This window comes from Eschrichtius robustus, chromosome 10 (assembly GCF_028021215.1).
Source record: "Eschrichtius robustus isolate mEscRob2 chromosome 10, mEscRob2.pri, whole genome shotgun sequence".
In the NCBI taxonomy this organism is placed as follows: domain Eukaryota; kingdom Metazoa; phylum Chordata; class Mammalia; order Artiodactyla; family Eschrichtiidae; genus Eschrichtius; species Eschrichtius robustus.
Window position 1 is genome coordinate 93261338 of NC_090833.1, and position 7330 is coordinate 93268667.

The window sequence follows — 7330 nt, forward strand, 5'->3', positions numbered from 1 at the left end:
TTGTGCAGATGTCAATTCCTTAGTAAAATTTGTTTCTAAGTACTTTATTGTTTTTGATGCTATTGTGAATGGGACTTTTTTTTTCTTTCTTTTTCAGATAGTTTGTTACTATTGTATAGAAATGCAACTAAATTTTTGCGTTGATTTTATATCCTGCAACTTCACTGAATTTGTTGTTAGTTCTTTTTTTTTTTTTTTTTGGGTGGAGTCTTTGGGGTTTTCTATATTAAGATCATGTCATTTGCAAAGACAGTTTTACTTCTTCCTTTCCAATATGGATGTCTGTTCTTTTTTTGTCTTTTCTGATTGCTCTAGCTAGGACCTTCAGTACAATGTTCAATAGGAGTGGTGAGAGTGGGCACACTTGTGCGGTTTCTAACCTTAGAAGAAAAGCTGTCAACCTTTTATCATTGAATAACGTTTGCTGTGGGCTTGGGCTTGTCATATATGGCTTTTGTTATGTTGAGGTTCATTCTTCCTATACCTAATTTGTTGAGTTTTCTTCTTTTTTTTTTTTTTTATGAAAAGATGTTGAATTTTCTCAAGTTCTTTTTCTGCGCCTATTGAAATGATCATATGACTTTATCTTTTATTCTATTTATGTATCACATTGATTGATTTGTATATGTTGAAACATCCTTTCATCCCAGGGATAAATCCCACTTGATCATGGTGAATGATCCTTTTAATGTGCTGCTGAATTTGGTTTGCTGGTATCTTGTTGAAAATTTTTGCATCTATATTTATCAGGGATATTGACCTCTAGTTTTCTTTTCTAGTAGTATCCTTATTTGGCTTTGGTATCAGGATGTTGGCCTTGTAAAATAAGGAAGTGTTGGAAGTGTTCTCTCCTCTTTTGAAATTTTGGTAGAGCTTGTGAAGCATTGGTGTTAATTCTTTAAATGTTTGATAAAATTCACCAGTTATCTGGTCCTGGGCTTTTCTTCATTGGTAGAGTTTTTTTTTTTTTAATTAATTAATTAATTTTTGGCTGTGTTGGGTCTTCGTTTCTGTGCAAGGGCTTTCTCTAGTCGTGGCGAGTGGGGGCCACTCTTCATCGTGGTGCACAGGCCTCTCACTGTTGTGGCCAAGAGGCCTCTCTTGTTGCGGAGCACAGGCTCCAGATGCTCAGGCTCAGTAGTTGTGGCTCACGGGCCTAGTTGCTCCGTGGCATGTGGGATCTTCTCAGACCAGGGCTCAAACCCATGTCCCCTGCATTGGCAGGCAGATTCTCAACCACTGCGCCACCAGGGAAGCCCCATTGGTAGAGTTTTGATTTCTGATTCAATATCCTTCTAGTAATTGGCCTATTCAGACTTTCTTTTTCTTTCTGATTCAGTCTTGGTAAGTTGTATGTTTCTAAGAATATTTCCATTTTTTTCTAGGCTGTCCGGTTTGTTGACAAATAGTTTTTCAGAGTAGCCTCTTATGATTTTTTGTATTTCTGTGGTGTCAGTTGTAATGTCTCCTTTTTCACTTATATCTGATTTGGGTCTTCTCTCTTTTTTCCTTGGTTAGTCTAGCTAGGCGTTTGTCAATTTTGTTTATCTTTTCAAAGAAAAAAACTATGGTTAATATTTTCTGTTGTTCTTCTGTTCTCTCATTTACTTCTACTCTAATCTTTATTATTTCCTCTCTTCTGCTAACCTTGAGCTTAATTTCTTATTTTTTTCTAGTTCTTTGAGATGTTTGGTTGTTTTCTTGAGATTTTTTTCTCCCCTCGATGTGTTTATAGCTATAAACTTTCCTCCAGAAGTGCTTTTGCTGTATCCCATAAGTTTTGGTATTGTGTTTCCACTTCATTTATCTCAAGATGTATTTTTGATTTCTCTTTTGATTTCTTCTTTAATCCACTGGCTGTTCAAGAGTGTGTTGGAACAAATATATTTCAGCTTTGTTTGCTCCAATACTTTCACAGAACTTCTGTGAAGATTAAGTGAAATAATGACTAAATGTACAAAATGCCAAATGGGAACTTTTGTAATCATCATCATCACTCACTATACCCATCAAAATTAAACTAAGCTTGGGTCAGTTCAATGACAGGTATTTCGGAAGATGTTGGAGCAGTCAGGAGTGATGCACAGAGACAGAGCATCAGGAGGTTTTGTTGTTGTGTTGTTTCCTATTAGGGTCCCTGTCCTAGTCATCCTGTGTCCCTATTCCTTAGAGCAATGCCTAATACATACTGAACCCTCAATAACAGTGTCAAATGAGTAAACGACTGAATGAGTTCCCTGGGAAGGATTGAATCACTCTAGCATTCTGGCTAGTTTCTTGGGAGCCCACTTACTTTGATAAGAGTTAAGGAGTCTGGTGGAGATTTATGTTTGCAGGGCTATTCAGTTGGTTTTGCAACCTGTTGGCCTCCGTGGAATGATTATGAAAGTGTTTGTCTTTCTGGGATTGGAGATTTGACTTTTTTCTCCTCCAAAGATATATATATATATATATATAATTTTTTTTTTGTATGTGAAAATTATCAGAGACAGCTCCATCTTTTGCCCAGCCTGTGCTCTGCATCTTTAGGTAAACTGGTAGGATGTTCAAGGATTACTTTTTTCTGGGGTCCCCATACTTCCTAGGCAATGCAATGGGTTGAAGTCAGTTTCTCCCTAGTCCCCTTCTTCAGTATGGGAATAATCTAATTTTTCCTTGAATAGCTGTTGTTGTTCACTTTCCCCCACAAAATTATGAGAGCTTCTCAGTGCTACACCAAGAATAAGGGTCATAACACTCATTGAGAACACTGGACCCACATCCAACTGAAAGATGAAGTATATTCATTCATTCAGTATTCAAGGAAATGGCATCTGAGAACCTAATTGAAACTAATTTTTTAAAAAATTATAATAAATTAGCTGAATTTTGGTCACTTGAAAACTCTGAGGGAAAGAATATTTCTTTTCTTAACTGCAGGAAAGTAGATTCTAAATCTATTTAGACAAAAGGTTTTTTTATTCTTATATAATTACAAAGCAATAGCCATACAACAGAAAATCCACAAGAAATTTTGGTATGTAATTATCTTTGCTGATATCCTAAACTCACAATTTTGAAACCAGCAATTGGCCAGACTTAGAACTCCCTTAAGTGGACTTTTGGCAGCTTGCCACACTGGTAGAAAAGCCAGATGAGTAAATGGAAGATTCAAGTACTCTTACATGACAGAAGAGGACAATGCTTTCTCCTAGAATCACTATGGTCAGAAAAGAAAATAGATGAGCATACTTTTTATGTTATTACCACTCTTCCCTTTTACTACTCTTTTTATGTACTATATACATTTAATATGAAATCATGACTGATGCCAAACACAGGTAAGAACAATGAAAATTTAGAAGTACAACTTTGTAGTGTCTTGATATTACTGCACAAGAATTTTGGTATGCAGATATTTAAAAATGTCCATTTTCACAAAATTCCTTTTATTTATTTATTTTAGTAAAGGTTCTAACAGAACCTAGCAATGCTCTGCATTGGGCCTAAACTTGAAAATCACTGTCTAACTTCTGTCATCTAGTGGTCAGTGTACTTTAGAACACAATGACTCTAATGATCATTACTCTCTTTCCAAGACAAGTAATAGCTTCAAAAAAAAAAAAAAAAAGGTCATGACTGTTAAAGAAACTTTTTTTTTTAAACATCTTTATTGAAGTATAATTGCTTTACAATGGTGTGTTAGTTTCTGCTTTATAACAAAGTGAATCAGTTATACATATACATATGTTCCCATATCTCTTCCCTCTTTCATCTCCCTCCCTCCCACCCTCCCCATCCCACCCCTCTAGGTGGTCACAAAGCACCAAGTTGATCTCCCTGTGCTATGCGGCTGCTTCCCACTAGCTATCTATTTTACATTTGGCAGTGTATATATGTACATGACACTCTCTCACCCTGTCACATCTCACCCCTCCCCCTCCCCATATCCTCAAGTCCATTCTCTAGTAGGTCTGTGTCTTTATTCCCATCTTGCCACTAGGTTCTTCATGGCCTTTTTTTTTTCCTTAGATTCCATATATATGTGTTAGCATACTGTATTTGTTTTTCTCTTTCTGACTTACTTCACTCTGTATGACAGACTCTAACTCCATCCACCTCATTACAAATACCTCCATTTCATTTCTTTTTATGGCTGAGTAATATTCCATTGTATATATGTGCCACATCTTCTTTATCCATTCATCCGATGATGGACACTTAGGTTGCTTCCATGTCCTGGTTATTGTAAATAGAGCTGCAATGAACATTTTGGTACATGACTCTTTTTGAATTATGGTTTTCTCAGGGTATATGCCCAGTAGTGGGGTTGCTGTGTCGTATGGTAGTTCTATTTGTAGTTTTTTAAGGAACCTCCATACTGTTCTCCATAGTGGCTGTATCAATTTACATTCCCACCAACAGTGCAAGAGGGTTTCCTTTCCTCCACACCCTCTCCAGCATTTGCTGTTTCTAGATTTTTTGATGATGGCCATTCTGACTGGTGTGAGATGATATCTCATTGTAGTTTTGATTTGCATTTCTCTAATGATTAATGATGTTGAGCATTCTTTCATGTGTCTGTTGGCCATCTGTATATCTTCTTTGGAGAAATGTCTATTTAGGTCTTCTGCCCATTTTTGGATTAGGTTGTTCGTTTTTTTGTTATTGAGCTGCATGAGCTGCTTGTAAATCTTGGAGATGAATCCTTTGTCAGTTGCTTCATTTGCAAATATTTTCTCCCATTCTGAGGGTTGTCTTTTGGTCTTGTTTATGGTTTCCTTTGCTGTGCAAAAGCTTTTAAGTTGCATTAGGTCCCATTTGTTTGTGTTTTTATTTCCATTTCTCTAGGAGCTGGGTCAAAAAGAATGTTGCTGTGATTTATGTCATAGAGTGTTCTGCCTATGTTTTCCTCTAAGAGTTTGATAGTATCTGGCCTTACACTTAGGTCTTTAATCCATTTTGAGTTTATTTTTGTGTATGGTGTCAGGGAGTGTTCTAATTTCATACTTTTACATGCACCTGTCCAATTTTCCCAGCACCACTTATTGAAGAGGCTGTCTTTTCTCCACTGTATACGCTTGCCTCCTTTATCAAAGATAAGGTGACCATATGTGCGTGGGTTTATCTCTGGGCTTTCTATCCTGTTCCATTGATCTATATTTCTGTTTTTGTGCCAGTACCAAACTGTCTTGATTACTGTAGCTTTGTAATATAGTGTGAAGTCAGGGAGACTGATTCCTCCAGCTCCATTTTTTGTTCTCAAGATTGCTTTGGCTATTTGGGGTCTTTTGTGTTTCCATACAAATTGTGAAATTTTTTGTTCTAGTTCTGTGAAAAATGCCAGTGGTAGTTTGATAGGGATTGCATTGAATCTGTAGATTTCTTTGGGTAGTAGAGTCATTTTCACAATGTTGATTCTTCCAATCCAAGAACATGGTATATCTCTCCATCTATTTGTATCACCTTTAATTTCTTTCATCAGTGTCTTATAATTTTCTGCATACAGGTCTTTTGTCTCCTTAGGTAGGTTTATTCCTAGATATTTTATTCTTTTTGTTGCAATGGTAAACGGGAGTGTTTTCTTAATTTCACTTTCAGATTTTTCATCATTAGTGTATAGAAATGCAAGAGATTTCTGTGCATTAATTTTGTATCCTGCTACTTTACCAAATTCATTGATTGCCTCTGGTAGATTTCTGGTAGCATCTTTAGGATTCTCTATGTATAGTATCATGTCATCTGCAAACAGTGACAGCTTTACTTCTTTTCCGATTTGGATTCCTTTTATTTCTTTTCCCTCTCTGATTGCTGTGGCTAACACTTCCAAAACTATGTTGAATAATACTAGTGAGAGTGGGCAACCTTGTCTTGTTCTGATCTTAGTGGAAATGGTTTCAGTTTTTCACCATTGAGGACAATGTTGGCTGTGGGTTTGTCATATATGGCCTTTATTATGTTGAGGAAAGTTCCCTCTATGCCTACTTTCTGCAGAGCTTTTATCATAAATGGGTGTTGAATTTTGTCGAAAGCTTTCTCTGCATCTATTGAGAGGATCATATAGTTTTTCTCTTTCAATTTGTTAATATGGTGTATCATGTTGATTGATTTCCGTATATTGAAGAACCCTTGCATTCCTGGGATAAACCCCACTTGATCATGGTGTATGATCCTTTTAATGTGCTGTTGGATTCTGTTTGCTAGTATTTTGTTGAGGATTTCTGCATCTATGTTCATCAGTGATATTGGCCTGTAGTATTCTTTCTTTGTGACATCTTTGTCTGGTTTTGGTATCAGGGTGATGGTGGCCTCGTAGAATGAATTGGGGAGTGTTCCTCCCTCTGCAATATTTTGGAAGAGTTTGAGAAGGATAGGTGTTAGCTTATCTCTAAATGTTTGATAGAATTCACCTGTGAAGCCATCTGGTCCTGGGCTTTTGTTTGTTGGAAGGTTTTTAATCACAGTTTCAATTTCAGTGCTTGTGATTGGTCTGTTCATATTTTCTATTTCTTCCTGGTTCAGTCTCGGCAGGTTGTGCATTTCTAAGAATCTGTCCATTTCTTCCAGGTTGTCCATTTTATTGGCATAGAGTTGCTTGTAGTAATCTCTCATGATCATTTGTATTTCTGCAGTGTCAGTGGTTACTTCTCCTTTTTCATTTCTAATTCTATTGATTTGAGTCTTCTCCCTTTTTCTCTTGATGCGTCTGGCTAATGGTTTATCAATTTTGTTTATCTTCTCAAAGAACCAGCTTTTACTTTCATTGTTTTTTGCTATTGTTTCCTTCATTTCTTTTTCATTTATTTCTGATCTGATCTTTATGATTTCTTTCCTTCTGCTAGCTTTGGGGTTTTTTTGTTCTTCTTTCTCTAATTGCTTCAGGTGCAAGGTTAGGTTGTTTATTCGAGATGTTTCCTGTTTCTTGAGGTAGGCTTGTATTGCTATAAACTTCCCTCTTAGCACTGCTTTTGCTGCGTCCCATAGGTTTTGGGTCGTTGTGTCCATTGTCATTTGTTTCTAGGTATTTTTTGATTTCCCCTTTGATTTCTTCAGTGATCACTTCGTTATTAAGTAGTGTATTGTGTAGCCTCCATGTGTTTGTATTTTTTACAGATCTTTTCCTGTAATTGATATCTAGTCTCATAGCGTTGTGGTCGGAAAAGATACTTGATACGATTTCAATTTTCTTAAATTTACCAAGGCTTGATTTGTGACCCAAGATATGATCTATCCTGGAGAATGTTCCATGGGCACTTGAGAAAAATGTGTATTCTGTTGTTTTGGGGTGGAATGTCCTATAAATATCAATTAAGTCCATCTTGTTTAATGTATCATTTAAAGCTTGTGTTTC